The 16701-nt window shown below is 35.3% G+C and overlaps 1 protein-coding gene across 3 annotated transcripts in view; it reads right to left on the minus strand.

The window, feature by feature from the left end:
- Nucleotides 1-16701, minus strand: part of CPNE8 (copine 8) — a 224155-nt gene that overhangs the window by 160621 nt on the left and 46833 nt on the right. The gene's annotated exons all lie outside the window — the stretch shown is intronic.

Consider the following 16701-nt stretch of genomic DNA (forward strand, 5'->3'; position numbering starts at 1 on the left):
AAGCAACATATATTCTTATAACTGGAGGGGTCCAAGTATTCATAATCACTAAGTCCTCTACACGAAACAGTTTATTAGCCATGTTTTGGGGAGAACTTTCTTATAATCTATTACTTCAGTCATTTGGGTTTTCTTTTGTTTTGTTTTGCTTTGTTTTAATTCTTATGGTATCTAGACAGCCTAAAACAGGACCTATAATACTGTTTTTAAGCTAGTGAGTTGCACTTTTGCTTAAAAAAAAAATAAGTTTCTCCATCTTAGGAGAAGTGGAAACCAAGAAACAAAACTTTCTAGTCAGGAAGGCCACCAGGTTCTGCTTCCAAAGTCAGAGCAGAAATATAAATAAATTTTACAACTCTTTATTTTTGTATTCAGCTTACATTCTTCCCCTCCTACTCCCATGGAATTCTAGTAAGGTAATTTTAACCTTTGGTTCTGAACAGCATTATGCATGCCATCTTATCAGAGAACGAACTTTTATTAAAGCTCACAGAAATAATATTTTTTAATAGGAATAAGAAAACTGTGCTAATCCACTAAAAAGTGAAGGTCATGCTTACATAAATTTTGATAATAAAACTATGGTACAAAATACTGATGACAAAGGATTTACTACGGCTATTGCTAACTAATTATCCAAAAAAGATAGTTTGCAGAGGCTTATGTATCTGACAATGTTTTATATCATGGACCAATATCATACAGACAAACCACAACTTAGATCATTAATTCAACATTTCCAAACTAGTGAACATTTACTTTAAATAATAATGGTAATTACAGCCACAACTTACCGAGTACTTACGTTGTTTCAAGTACTTTTCACACATTACTTTAAATCTTTGCCATAACCATGAAAGGTAGGTATTATTAGTCCCACTTTAAAGATGAGAAATCTTTAAAAATAAATAAATAAAGAGAAAACTGAGGCAGAGGATTCACTTTGGCTACAAAATCTACATTCTTTCTAGGACTCTCCTTTATTTCATGTGAGGCCTTGAGAAGATCCAACAATGAGCCTATCCATGGTTTCTAATTTTTAAAAAGTGGGATTGTACCAAATAACCATGTGCTGGCAGTGCCCATGCACCCCAAAAGAGCAGTGCAGAGGTCAAGAAGCTTAAGTCTGAACCAGACACAGCCTGGGCCCTCCCAGCCTTTCCACTCTGCCTGGAAGCTCCCCAGGCCACAGCAGACAGCACCAAACCAGCAAATGCACAACACTCTTGAATAGAAATTCAGCCAGGATCCCTATTCCCTGGCACCCAAATCCCTCTTGTAGACTTGAACCCAAACTCACAAGCAGAGGAAAGAAGACAGAGTGAAATTTCCCAGTGTGAGCCCCACTGAGTTGCAAGCCAACAATTTTCCAGGGCCTATGAGCCATTAAAACATCCACAAGCCTGTTTGCTAGGGGCGGCTGGCTTGTCAGCAATATGGGTAGCTGCGTATACTCCACTATCTCAAGTGAAGATTAACAGGCAGCCATTAACATTTTAGCTAATCATCTACATACTATGAACACTTATTACAACATGCCTTCCCACACATAGTCCTGATGCCTTCGACCATATCACCAGTAACCTTCACATTGCAAAATCCGGCAGTCAGTCTTTGGCCCTTCTCACACTAGACTGCTCAGCAGCATGGGGCATGGCTGTCCTCTCTTTCCTTTCTGAAGCAGTCTTTTCTTACTTTTGACACCACACTCCTGTTTCTCTTCCCTTCCTAGATTCTCAGGCATGCAATCTCTCATTGTCAGAGCACAGTTCTAGGCCCTCTTCATCTGTCAATCTTTACTCTTATGTTAGATTATTTTATCTGTTCCTCTGACTTTAAATCCCATCCACATGATGGTAATGTCCAAATGCAAGCATCAGCCCAGACTCACTTCTGAGTCTGGGCTGATGCACACAACTGCCTTCTTGGCTTATACATGTGGTTGTCTAACAGGCTCCTCAGAATTATTATTGAACTTTAAATACTTATTTTATACCACAACCAGGACCCCAATCCTGGTGTTACCAAGTCTATGCCTTGTCAATAAACAACACCATCATCCTCTCGGTTCCTTCGGCCGTAAATGGGAGTCATCCTTCTGAACTCCTTCTTTTTAACCCACCAACTCCTATTCATCACCACTTCATAAACTGGCAATTCCAACCTCAAACACATCTCCCAGCTGTCTCCTTCTCTCTGGATCTCCTGTCCACAGCTTACTTCAAGCTTTTCAGCTTTCTCATGGACCACCTCAGGGCCCTCCTAATTCACATCTTTGTGTCCTCTTGTTCTCCCTCCAATTCTTCCTCTGTATGACATCCAGAATAATCTTTTGAAAAGTGTAAATACAGTCATGCAATTTCACCTCCCAAAAGGTATCTAATGGCTTCACATAATACCTCAAATAAAAACCTCTTTTCTTTTTTCTGCAGGACTGGCTCCTTTCTACCTCTGGGATTTCATCATGGGCCAGTATCTCCTCTTTCTCTTCACCCCAGCCAGCTGGCCTTCTTTTAGATCCCTTTACTCACCAAATCCTTTCCATCCTATGGCCTATGGCACCTATGCGAGTAACCCCACTCTTGCTTGGCTGACTTTTTCTCATCTTTTAAGCCTCTATTTAAATGTCAGCATTCTAGAAGACATGAACAGACATTTTTCCAAAGAAGACATCCAAATGGCCAACAGACACATGAAAAAGTGCTCAACATCGCTCAGCATCAGGGAAATCCAAATCAAAACCTCAATGAGATACCACCTCACACCAGTCAGAATGGCTAAAATTAACGAGTCAGGAAACGACAGATGTTGGTGGGGATGCAGAGAAAGGGGAACCCTCCTACACTGTTGGTGGGAATGCAAGCTGGTGCAGCCACTCTGGAAAACAGTATGGAGGTTCCTCAGAAAGTTGAAAATAGAGCTACCATACGATCCAGCAATTGCACTACTGGGTATTTACCCCAAAGATACAAATGTAGGGATCCGAAGGGGTATGTGCACCCCGATGTTTATAGCACAATGTCCACAATAGCCAAACTGTGGAAAGAGCCAAGATGTCCATCGGCAGATGAATGGATAAAGAAGATGTGGTATATATATACAATGGAATATTATGCAGCCATCAAAAGGAATGAGATCTTGCCATTTGCAATGACGTGGATGGAACCGGAGGGAGTTATGCTGAGCGAAATAAGTCAATCAGAGAAAGACATGTATCATATGACCTCACTGATATGAGGAATTCTTAATCTCAGGAAACAAACTGAGGGTTGCTGGAGTGGGGGGTGGGGTGGGAGGGACGGGGTGGCTCGGTGATAGACACTGGGGAGGGTATGTGCTATGGTGAGTGCTGTGAATTGAGCAAGACTGTTGAATCACAGATCTGTACCTCTGAAACAAATAATGCAATATATGTTAAGAAAAAAAAAAAAGAAGATAGCAGGAGGGAAGAATGAAGGGGGGGAAATCGGAGGGGGAGACGAACCATGAGAGACGATGGACTCTGAAAAAACAAACTGAGGGTTCTAGAGAGGAGGGGGGTGGGAGGATGGGTTAGCCTGGTGATGGGTATTAAAGAGGGCACGTACTGAATGGAGCACTGGGTGTTATACGCAAACAATGAATCATGGAACACTACATCAAAAACTAATGATGTAATGGATGGTGATTAGCTAACAATAAAAAAATTTAAAAAAAAATAAAATAAATGTCAGCATTCTGGCTCTAAATACTCATGCTAATGTTGGCCCCCTATCCCTAAAATTATTCTCCTTCATAGCACCTGTTTTTTCCTTCATAAAACTTATATTTTGTAATTATACTTTTATTTGTTTTATATTTCCCTCACTAGACAGTATGCTCCATGAAGGCACAAGACATACATACCTGTTTGATTTACACCTGTACAAAACTGAATAAATGATTAACTAAAGGACATCTATATTGTTCAAAGAAAAAAGAATCAAAGATCATGTATAGTATAATACCAATTTTGATGAAAATATATGTTTATATATAGAGAGATAAAAATAGAGGAAGGTATACCAGAATGTACAAATTATCTTCTAATTTTTTATTATTATTTTTTATTTTTTATTATTTTTTTATTATTTTTATTTTTTATTATTTTTTATTATTTTTCATATTTATTAGTATTTCTGGGTTTTGCTAATTTCTTGCAATGAGTATGTTTTACTTTTAAAATCAGAAACAGGGGCACCTGGGTGGCTCAGTTGGTTGGGCGTCTCCCCTTGGTTTTGGCTAGAGTCATGGTCTCAGGACCATGGGATGAGGCCCCACACAAGGCTCTGTGCTCATTGCAGAGTCTCCTCGAGATTCTCTCTCCCCACCGCTCTCCCTCCCCCTCTGTCCCTCCCTCCTGCTTGTGCACACTGTCTCTCTCTTTCTCTCTTAAATAAAGTCTTTAAAAAAATTAAAAATATAAAACTTTAAGCAGTGTTACTGTTTTTTAATTCATTCTGTTATGAAAAATGAAAACTGGTAATAATAAGAAATCACAGATACATTATCTAGTTTAGCTCATGGGAAATATGTTGGTTCTTTCCCAGAGGCTGGAATATATTAGCTATCAACCAAATGATTAATCTTTTTGACTTGAAATGAAATTTGTCTCAGCTAATGCGTTACACTACCAAATAAGAAATTTCTAATTCCTTAGAAAATGGACAGTTGCATATAATTCTATGTAGATCAGAGGGGATTAAAATTTTAAGGAAAGACAATTATTAATAACATTTATCAATAGTATATACCCAGAAATAGCTACATCTGAAAGAACTGCAGCTTGTATCCTACAAAGTCTTCTTCTGAGTATCAACTATCCTGGATTGTCAGAAGTACCTACAAAGCTGATTACAGTAATCTCTGGCACAATGAACATATCCAAATATGTGGACAGTCAAGCCATTTTACATAATTATACAGTATTAAGTTTCATCATCCCATAATGAGAAATATGTGAGGAAAATGTTCTTTTACTCAACAAGTGTGAAAGTTTCAGTCATTTGAAAAAAGCATGTAAACTGTTAATTTTATTGGAACATAAAACACTGTTTCTTGTAAAACTTTAAAAAAAATAAGGAACAATTCACAATCAAGTCTGAGAGTTTTCTTTTGTTTTATACTTGAGCTAATCAGATAAATATCTACTTTTCCAGTTCAGGAACAAATCCTGCAGAAAATGATAGAATGGAAATATTCCTGATTTCTAAATCAACTAATTGTTACACTGCTTCAGAGGAGCAGTTCAGAGGAGCAGTACTAGAAGAACATTCATTTATTTATGGCACCAGGCAGATGAACTCTGTTTTGATAAAAATGTTCAGAAAGTTTTAATATATTGTGAAGGCCCAGACAGCCACCCAGGTCATATTCATGTGTCAAATGAAGTGAAAGTGATGAAGAAAAATGTCATCTGGACAAGTGCACATTCGTAATTTGGTTATTATATAAGAATTATATCTTAGTGCTGGTGATATACAGAGCATGGTCTCCAGAAAGTAGCCAGGAAGACTAGATAAACTGAGTATTACAAAGAGATTATTAAGATAAATTCAATAAAAAAGCTCAGTTTAGGACTATACATACATATCCAACTTGCATAAAGGATACAAAGCACAAGCACACACCCACACACACAACACCATTTGTACACATTTCCTCTTGAAAATTAAACACTTGGATTACCAGAAAATCCATGGACCTCCTCCTCGGAGGGAAAGAGATACAGTTTTGTCATGTAACTCATTATCCAATACTTTTTTTTTCTTTTTTTACGTATCAAAGATCTGAAATTCACTTAATTATAAAAAGACAAGTGGAAAATCTGAAAGCTTTATCTAGGTCTTAAATTATTATGGATCACTGAGATGTCATTATAGATGTAGATGTGAATGTAAATTCACACACAGAAAGAAAAAGGATATTTCACATACGTGGCTTTTATTCACTTTTTAGGATCTTCTGTTTTTATGAATGAACATAAATCATTAACCAACAAAAAAAGGACACCTTGATCACATCCCTATAATGGTCACACATAAAATGCAGAAAGGATTGGGATGCCTGGGTGGCTCAGTCGGTTAAGCAACTGCCTTCGGCTCAGGTCATGATCCCAGGGTCCTGGGATGGAGCCCTACATGGGGCTCCCTGCTCAGCGGGAGCTCCCTCTGCCTGCCGCTCCCCCTGTTTGTGCTTGCTCGCTCTCTCTCTGACAAATAAATAAATTTTTAAAAGTCTTTAAAAAGTAATTTAAAAATTCAAAAGAAAAGAAAAGAAAATACTGAAAATACTAAACTCCACCAATTTTTAAAATTATAGTGTTTTAAAACCTTGGTTAAAACATTTTAATATAGGGGCACCTGGGTGGCTCAGTCATTAAGTGTCTGCCTTCGGCTCAGGTCATGATCCCAGAGTCCTGGGATCGAGCCCCACATCGGGCTCTCTGCTCAGCGGGAAGCCTGCTTCTCTCTCTCCCACTCTCCCTGCTTGTGTTCCCTCTCTCGCTGTGTCTCTCTCTGTCAAATAAATAAATAAAATCTTTAAAAAAAAAAAAAAAAAACATTTTAATATAATATCATACTCTAAAAAATAACAATATTTTAAGATATTCCTATTAATTCTGTGATTAATGACATGTTTTACCATGTGAAGGAAAAAAAATGGACTCAATTTATCAGGGAGGTCCTTAATGGGGAATACGGGTTAATTTTTATCATGTATCAGCTAGGTTTTCATTTATGTGACAAAAATATTTTTTAAATGAACTGAGTAGATTATTATTTTAATCTATTTTATTATTTTAAATTAGATTGTTTTATTTAGGTTATTATCTAAATTCAATTGAAAATAAACTTAGAAATGTATTCACATCAACCCTGAAGTCTCTGAATACTTAAAAGCAGTTCTAGCCACAGATGCACAATAAATGTCGTTGATGCACATTCATTAGAAAGTGGGCAATTATTAATTTCATATACTCAAAACTAACTTTTGATCATTATCTTTAAAATCCTCCAAAGGAATAATTCCCAGATTTTTTTTTAAGAATTATTACATTCTATTACTGCCTTTCGTAAGATTTTGCAACATACTTTGTCCCCTTCCTAAAATCATTCTATACAATAGACCTTTAGGCATAGGTTTAGCACTGAGATTCTTAAATTCTCAATGTTTGTTTTTGTGAGCTTTATTCACTTTTTTTTTTTTTTTGAGAACTTGGCAGGAAAACAGAAACATTGCAAAGCTAAGTCTGAGAATTATTTTCATTCAAAAATGATCAGAACAAACTTGCTTCTGTCAATGACAAATTAGGTTGTTTCAGACCAACTTTTCCCCTGAGAACAACTAGAAAAATCTGACAAAACATAAAATAATCTTTTTGGAGGCACCAGACAGCTAACAAAAAATTATACATGTGAAACCAAAAACCTGGAGAAAAGAGAAGCCAAAAGAGGGGCGCTGTATTTGAAAAAGGTGATGGTTACTAACGAGGGCACGTGCGGCATGGAGCACTGGGTGTTATACGAAAACAATGAATCATGGATCACTATATCAAAAACTAATGATGTATTGTATGGTGACTAATGTAACATAATAAAATTAAATTAAATTAAAAAAAGAAAAAAGAATAATGTAAAAGCCAAAATGGCTTATCAGATTGCATATTCAATATGAAAATTTTGTTTAAAATATTTTTTTCAATGTTTAAAATAAATACATTGTGGCAGGCAAAAGAAAAAAAAAAAGAAGAAGAAGAAGAAAAGAAAAAGAAGCAAACCAAACTGATTTCCACGGTCTCATCAAACTGGGGGAGACAACGGAGTTTTTAAAAATCATCAAAGGGGCTATATTCATGTTCACTCTATATTTCTTTCCACTTGTCAGTATGTTTAAGTTGTTTTTAATTGAGGGATTAAAAAAATAAGGTAACAAAAATTTTGAGTTGGGACCCTAAGAGGCTACCCCGGATGAATCAGAAGAGCAATCCTCAAGAAGAATGAAGCTCAGCTCAGAGGGAGTCAAATCTTTAACTGACTTAAGATAAACGTTTCCCAGCCTAGTTATCTCCCCAGAAGCAAAAGTAAACCCACTCTGGAGAAATATAAAATCATCCAAAGCCTCAAGTATATCGCTAAATTTTCTTATACAATATTCAGCAATAATTAACAGGCATGAAGACTTCTGCCTCCAGCTCCAAAGCAGTCACTTGTAACAGACCAAGAGTCCAGTGGAGAACCAGAAAAGGTAGTGGATAAAACACAAAACTTTATTGTCTGATACTATCATAGAGATGCAAAGGCACCCAAGAGCCGAAAGGCCCAATGCTAGAGAGAAGGGAAGTTAATTAATGTGAGCCTAACTTTTGCTTGGAACAAGCAGTGACAAAGAAAAAAAGCAAGTCCACATAAAAATGGGGAGAGAAGCAAAGCCAGGAAATCTCAGCAACAATGAGCCATACTTTTGAAGACTACACAACCGAACAGAAGTAGGAGCTTAGTGAAGTTAGAAAAGCTATCTGAACCCAGATTTCATTAAAATTTCAGGAAAATTAAAGGTGTCAAGGTCTAATTACATACAAAGTTACCATTAAAAAAAGAGAGATTAGAGAACAGAATAATATCTCTACAGGACATGAAAGTATGCCAAAAGATACAATCAAATGCCAAATTAAAACTGTTAGTATTTCAAATAGAGCCAAAACACATACAGACATGAAAGAATTGCAGAAATCAGAATTAGCAATACAGAGAAAGGAGGTGATATAAATCAAAGAGGAAATAGAGGTAAAATAAATAAAACAGCATCTTAGAAATGGAATAAACTAGTAAGGACGCAAGAGTAATCACAATAGAATAAAACCTTAACAGAAATTGGAAAGAAATATTTTTGTTTTTAAGAATCAAAAAGAAATGGGAAAAAAAAAAGGAGAGAAAGTAGCAAATACTCAATACAGGCAAAGTGGATCCAAATAACAGAAGTCCACAAAGAAGAAAATCATAACAAAGAACAGACAAGTATTAAAAACTGCAATTCATTAGCTCATGGCTTAAAGAAAGATAAAATTAGATTTTCTTCAGAGTTTTTGACAGAAATGCTTTATGACAGAACAAATGAGTAACATTTAATATACCTAAGGAAAGAAAATGTAATCAAAAGATTTTATATTCTTCATATTCAAAGGGCACAAATTGTTGTTGACATAAAAAAAAACAGATGAATATCATTCCCATGAGCTCTTCTAAAAAATCTACTAGCAACTGAGCTTTAGATAACCAAAATTACTACAGAAATATTGACATATGGAGTGGTAGTGAGCATTACTTATAGAACTAAGACTCAATTAGGTCTAAGACAGAGAAAATAAAGCATGCAATGTCAATATGATCTGATAATGTTGATAGAATGCAACATTATTCCAACTAACAAGTGGAAAAACCCCAAAGATCCAAGCACTAAGCGTCAATGGTTGCTAACAGAAAAAAGAGGGAAAACAAGACATCATTTGCCTCCTACTGAAAGTTCACACCACCACCAACAGATTTGCCAAAGGAATTGAACCCGTGTCTTATCAACCTTCTGATAGAATCTGTCAAATTGTAGAAATACAAACAACAGAAAAACACATGATGAATTGCACCTTAAGCACATAGTCAATATCCTGTGGAACTATATATGTCAAACGGCCCAGTTTCTGTAAAGATAAGTTGTAAGAAAAACAAAGGAATGGAGGGAAAGCTATAGACTAAAAGAAAGAGAAAATACCACAACATTTTTTTGAAGTGTGCAAGACTAAACTATAATGTTGAGAAGTGGATAATAAAACCATAAACACACACACACACCCCCACACACATATCATTACTCTTTGAAAACAGAGTGCTCTGATTGGGAAGGTCCATGGAAACAAATTCTGGGGTGCTGGCAAAGTTCTATTTCTTGACCTTGTTAATGGTAGATGGGTGTTTGCCTCCTAATAATTCACCAAGGTTTTCATTTTTTGTATTTGTTTCCAATAAACAAAAAAGTGAATGCCAAATAAGAGCATCTCCCCATAAAAACAACTGAGACAATTATTGACAACAAAACTGCAAAATTGCACCAACATAAATTTTAAAGGGAATTCTTCAGACAGAATTAAAATGCATATAGCATACAAATGCACAAAGAAATGAAGAGCACCTGGGCGCCTGGGTGGCTCAGTCGTTAAGCGTCTGCCTTCGGCTCAGGTCATGATCCCAGGGTCCTGGGATCGAGTCCCACATCAGGCACCCTGCCCGGCAGGAAGCCTGTTTCTCCCTCTCCCACTCCCCCTGCTTGTGTTCCTGCTCTCGCTATCTCTGTCTCTGTCAAATAAATAAATAAAATCTTTAAAAAAAAATAAATATAAAAATAAAAAAAAGAAATGAAGAGCACCAATAGAGTAAACATATGGAAAATAAAAAAGAATATTGATGATATAAAATTATAATAAACTATCCTGTGTGTTTATATTATATACAAAATTAACATCCATAACAACGACACCAAACATGGGAGGAAATGTAAAACCAAAATGTTTTAGGACTAAGCATTTTCTGGAAAGTTGTAACAAAACTAACTTATCAGATTCTAAAATATCAAGAAACTTTTATGCATATGTTGAACTCTTTAGGGTAACTACTAAGAATAGTAAAAGATAGTAAAACTAAAAAGTTAATATAAGGAAAAACAACTAATGCTAAAAAAATTATTGTCAAATCCAAAGAAGAAAAGAAATGAGAGATAAAGAATTTAAAATATATGAATAAAATTTAAAAAAATAAAAAAGAAACAGTAAAATGATTTTAACTGAAATATATTGGCAATTCCATTAATTGTAAATAATCTAAACACTTCAAAGAAGATAAATATTATCGACGTAGATGTATTTTTAAGCCCAAGTGTCTGCTGCTTACAAGAAACACACTTTAAATACAAAAACACAAGAAAATTAAAAGTAAGTCCAGGAGAAAAAAGACTGTGCAAACATCAAAGAAAAGAAAGCCAGATTAACTATTCAATATCATGCAAAGTAGAATTTAAGAAATATGTCCAGAGAAACAGTAAAAGCCCTAAACATCTTGCCTCCAGAAGTAAGGAACTGCTAAAAGAATGAGCAAGGGCAATTTTATTTATTTGTTTTTTAAGTAGACTTTTTTTTTTCTTAGTTTCAGAGGTAGAATGTAGTGATTCATGAGATGCATATAACACCCCGTGTTCATTCCATCAAGTGCCCTCCTTCATGCCCATCACACAGTTACCCCATCCCCTCACCCATCTCCCCTCCAGCAACCCTCAGATTGTTTCCTAGAGTTCAGCATCTCTTATGGTTTACCTCCCTCCCAATTTTCATCTAATTTTTTTTCCTTCCCTCCCCTATGTTCATCTGTTTTGTTTATTCAATTCCACATATGAGTGAAATCATGTGGTATTTGTCTTTCCCTGACTGACTTATTTTACTTAGCATAATGCCCTCTAGTTCCATCCACATCATTGCAAATGGCAAGATTTCATTCTTTTGGATGGCTGAATAATATTTCATTGTGTGTGTATATATATATATGTATATATTTGTTTCCAATAAACAAAAAAGTGAATGCCAAATAAGAGCATCTCCCCATAAAAACAACTGAGACAATTATTGACAACAAAACTGCAAAATTGCACCAACATAAATTTTAAAGGGAATTCTTCAGACAAAATATATATATACATATATATATACCACATCTTCTTTATCCATTCATCTGTCAATGTACATCTGCACTATTTCCACATTTTGGCGATTGTGGACCTTGCTGCTATAAACATTGGGGTGCATGTGCCCCTTCGAATCACTATGCTTGTATCCTTTGGATAAATACCCAGTAATGCAACTGCTGGATTGTAGGGTAGCTCTATTTTCAACTTCTTGAGGAACCTCCATACTGTTTTCCAGAGTGGCTGTAGCAGTTTGCATTCCCACTAACAGTGTAAGAGGGTTTCCCTTTCTCTGTATCCTCTCCAACACCTGTTGTTTCCTGAGTTGTTAATTTTAGCCATTCTAACCAGTGTGAGGTGGTATCTCATTGTGGTTTTGATTTGTATTTTGACTGGGGCACTTTTAAAAGACACAGAAGCCAACTTGAAAGTGCTCCCATTTGTCAAATTTGAGCCCCAAAATAAACAATAGTAACATATAAAACCACTGAAAAAGAAGAAACCATGAGTCTACACATATAAAATAAATGAATAAATTAAAAGTCTAGTGAGGAAACATATTTATATACTCTCAAAGCATCTCTCATTAACTACCTTCCCAACATAATTCCCAGAGTCTCCTCCCAAAATATTAACTACAAAAAAAGGAGTGTAACTTTTTGGTGGAGAAGGCTAGTAGACATTACTTTAATCAAGTGATCAAAATTAACCTAACCAAAACTGGAACACATCAAAACCCTGTGCCACCAGATGGGATACAACAAGAAGAACACAGAGTATCACCTCTGTGATATTTCATCCAAAGTTACACATGAGGGAAAATAGCACACTAAATCAAAATGAGAGAAATTCTATAATGTAGCTGACATTTCATTTTCAAAAGTGTCAAGGTCATCAAAGTTAAGGAAAGACTGAGGAAATATTCAAGATCAAAAAAGACCCCAAAAAATGACAACTAAGGCAACACGTAATTCTGAATGGAATCCATCTGCTTTAAAACACATTATTGGGACAACTGGTGAAAACTGAATAGGGTCTTAGGATTTGATGGTAGAAACATGTCAGTGTTAATTCCCTAAGTCTCAGTATTATATTATGGTTATGGAGGAGAATGTCCTTTGTGCTATAAAGTATTCAAGTGCGGGGCGCCTGGGTGGCTCAGTCGTTAAGCGTCTGCCTTCGGCTCAGGTCATGATCCCGGGATCCTGGGATCAAACCCCACATCGGGCTCCCTGCTCGGCGGGAAGCCTGCGTCTCCCTCTCCCACTCCCTCTGCTTGTGTTTCCTCTCCCACTGTCGATCTCTCTCTGTCAAAAAATAAATAAAATCTTTAAAAAAAATTTAAAAAGAAAATAAAGTATTCAAGTGCTATTGGGTCATCATGTTGGCAACCTATTCTCAAGTGGTTCAAAGGAAAAAAATTCTTTCTATATGTGCAACTTTTCTGTAAATATAAGATAGTTTCAAAATTAAAAAAAAATACTTTGAATCTCAAAGCTAACGAAAGTACAACATACCAAAACTTGTTGATACAGTTAAAGCTCCTCTAAAAAAAAAAAAAATATATATATATATAGCCTAAAATGCATATAGTAGAAAAGACAAATGACTAGAGGGGTGCCTGGGTGGCTCAGTCGTTAAGCATCTGCCTTCAGCTCAGGTCATGATCCCAGGGTCCTGGGATCGAGCCCCGCATCAGGCTATCTGCTCAGCGGGAAGCCTGCTTCTCCCTCTCTACTCCCCCTGCTTGTGTTCCCTCTTTCGCTGTGTCTCTCTCTGTCAAATAAATAAATAAAATCTAAAAAAAAAAAAAAAAAAGACAAATGACTAGAAATAAATGTTGTTGTCTAAATCAAGAATTTAGAAACAGAACAAATTAAACCCCCAAAGTGTGGGGAAAAGTAACAAAATAATTGCAATAATCAATAAAATTTTAAAAAACTAAATTAAATAACCAATAAAGGCAAATATCAATTCTTTGAGAAGACTAGTAAAACTGATAAACCTTTATCAAGATGGATCAAGGGGGGAAAAAAGAGGGAAAATGCAAATTATTAATACCAGAAAGTAAAAAGAGCATCATTATAGATCATACAGAAATTAAACATATCATAAAAGTATATTACAAGAAAATTTATGCCAATAAACTTGAGAATTTGGGCAAAGCTAATAAATTCTTAGAACACAGCACACAAAACTGACAGAAGAGGAAATTGAAATCTTGAGTAAACATACATGTAAGAAAGGAAATGATTCTGAAGTTAAAATACCCACGAAGAAATATCCAGGCTAAGAATGCTTTAGCAGCAAAATTTTCTAAACATTTTAATTAAGATATGACATTAACCTTTCATACATTCTCTCAGAGAACAGAAAAAGTAAATACTTTCAAGCACATTTATTGAGCCCTGCCTAACCTAAACAACAAAATCTGAAGTCTATGACAAGAAAGAAGATTTATAGGTCAGTATCACTCATAACATAAATTCAAAATTCTAATAAGTATTAGCAAAGCATAGCAACCAATATATTTAAAAGATAACACATTATGAATCAGTTGGTTTTATTCCAGAAATATATTTATTTTAACTGAAAACCCAACATGTAATTCACACCACATTGACAAAATAAAGAAAAATAATATAATCATCTCAATGGATGCATACATGAAAACTTTACCCTTAAGACCAGGAACAAAACAAGGATGCTTCCTATCACCACCTTTATTCTACACTGTACAAGACTTGTCAGCACAAAAAATACCATGATTAGATAGGAAAAAAATAAAACTCTAATGTGCAGATCAGCATAGTTTATGCAGAAAACTTTTAAAACTCCACAAACCATTATTAGTAAGTTGAGCAATGCCACTTCAGAGTTATTATCCAAAAACTAAATTATATTTTATATATCACAATAAAAAATAAAAATGGAAAAATGATAAGTTACATTAAAATAAAAAATAGGGCGCCTGGGTGGCTCAGTCGTTAAGCGTCTGCCTTCGGCTCAGGTCATGATCCCGGAGTCCCGGGATCTAGTCCCACATCGGGCTCCCTGCTCGGCGGGAAGCCTGCTTCTCCCTCTCCCACTCCCCCTGCTTGTTCCTGCTCTCGCTGTCTCTCTCTCTGCCAAATAAATAAAATCTTTTAAAAATAAATAAATAAAATAAAATAAAATAAAATAAAAAATATTATATCACTAAAGTTAAATCCAACTAAAGATACGCAAGAGCTCTACATAAAAAACTATAACATCTTAAAAGAAACTAAAGGAAACTTAAATAATTAGAGGGGCACCCCTATTCATAGATTGTAAGTCATACTATTTTACATATTTCAATTCTCTGAAATTGATCTACAGTTTCAACACCATCTCAGATCTCATACTGTGTCTGTGTGTGTGTGTGCATGTGCATATATATGTATATGGGTAAGGTAGCAAATAAATTCCAAAATTTCTGTGGAAAAGTAAAAGCCTAAGAATATCCTAGAACAGGGTTCAGAAAATTACAGTCCCTGAGCCAAATCTGGCCTGCTGCCTATTTCATAAATTAAGATTCATTGGAGCATAGCCATCATCTAGCGTTCACATATTGTCCATGGCTGCTTCATGTTACAATGGCTAGAGAGACCACAGGGCCACCTCGCCTAAAATATTTACGCAGCCCTTATTTATATCCGGTTCTTTACAAGAAAAGAAAAATCCTAACATTTGGCCTTGAAAATCTTGGAGGAAAAAAAAAAAACTACAAAGCACAAACAACCAGATTTAGTTATTGAAACAGAGTTATTAAAACAAAGTATACCACAGTAGAAACCTAACAAGGCCCTCACATATACAGTCATTTCATCTACGATAATGGTGATATGACTGTGCAGTAGAGAAAGGAAATCTCTTTAATAAATGCTCCTGGGTCAATTAGATGCCATATGGAATCAAAGTAAATTTTACCTTAAGCCATACCCAAAAATTAATCTCAGAGGAAGTGTAAATCTAAATATGAAAGTTAAAACAATAAAGCTTCTAGAATATAACCTTGGGAACATCTTCATGACCTTCAAAATAAGAAAGTTTCCTTAAACAAAAGCATAGCTCATAAAGGAATAGACTGCTTTGTCGACCTAAATTAAAATTCAGAATTTCTGTTCACCCAAATACACAGCCCAGAGAGTAAAAAACCATACTACAAAAGGAGACAAGACACTTGCAAGACATATAAGCAACAAAAATTCTTATCCTAAAGATATAAATAACTCCTAAAAATCAATAATAGGAAAAACGAACATGCGCATCATAAAAGATAGCCAAATGGTCATTAGGCCTACCAAAGAATGCTCAGCCACATTATCAGGAAGTTAAAATCCAAACAAGTTACCTTTGCACACTAACCAGAATGGAAAACTTTAAAAAGTCTTATAATAGAAAGCATTAACAAGAATGCTCTGCAATGAGAATGGCAGATGGAAAATTCTGGAAAATGATTTGGCAGTATGTACTGAAAATGAAAATATGCACACCAATGGAGGCATCACAATCACTGATTTCAAACTATATTACCAAGCTACAGTAGTCAAAATAGTATAGTATTGGCATAAAAATAGATACAAAAATCAATAGATCAGAATAAGGAGCCTAGGAATAAACCTATGCATATCAATTAATTTACAATAAAAGAGCCAAGAATAAACAATGGGGAAAGGACTGTCTCTCCAGTAAATGGTGGGAAAACTGGACTGCCAAATGCAAAAGAATGAAACTCTTATACCATATGCAAAAACTAATTCAAAATGGATTAAAGACTTGAATGTAAGACCTGAAACCATAAAATTCCTAGAAGAAAACATAGGCAGTAAGCAACAAACACAGGTCTTGGTGATAATTTTTTCAATAACATCAAAAGTAAAAGCAACAAAAGCAAAAATAAATAAATAGGAATGCATCAAACTTAAAAGCTTCTGCACA

This window comes from Halichoerus grypus, chromosome 6, assembly GCF_964656455.1.
Source record: "Halichoerus grypus chromosome 6, mHalGry1.hap1.1, whole genome shotgun sequence".
Lineage (NCBI taxonomy): Eukaryota > Metazoa > Chordata > Mammalia > Carnivora > Phocidae > Halichoerus > Halichoerus grypus.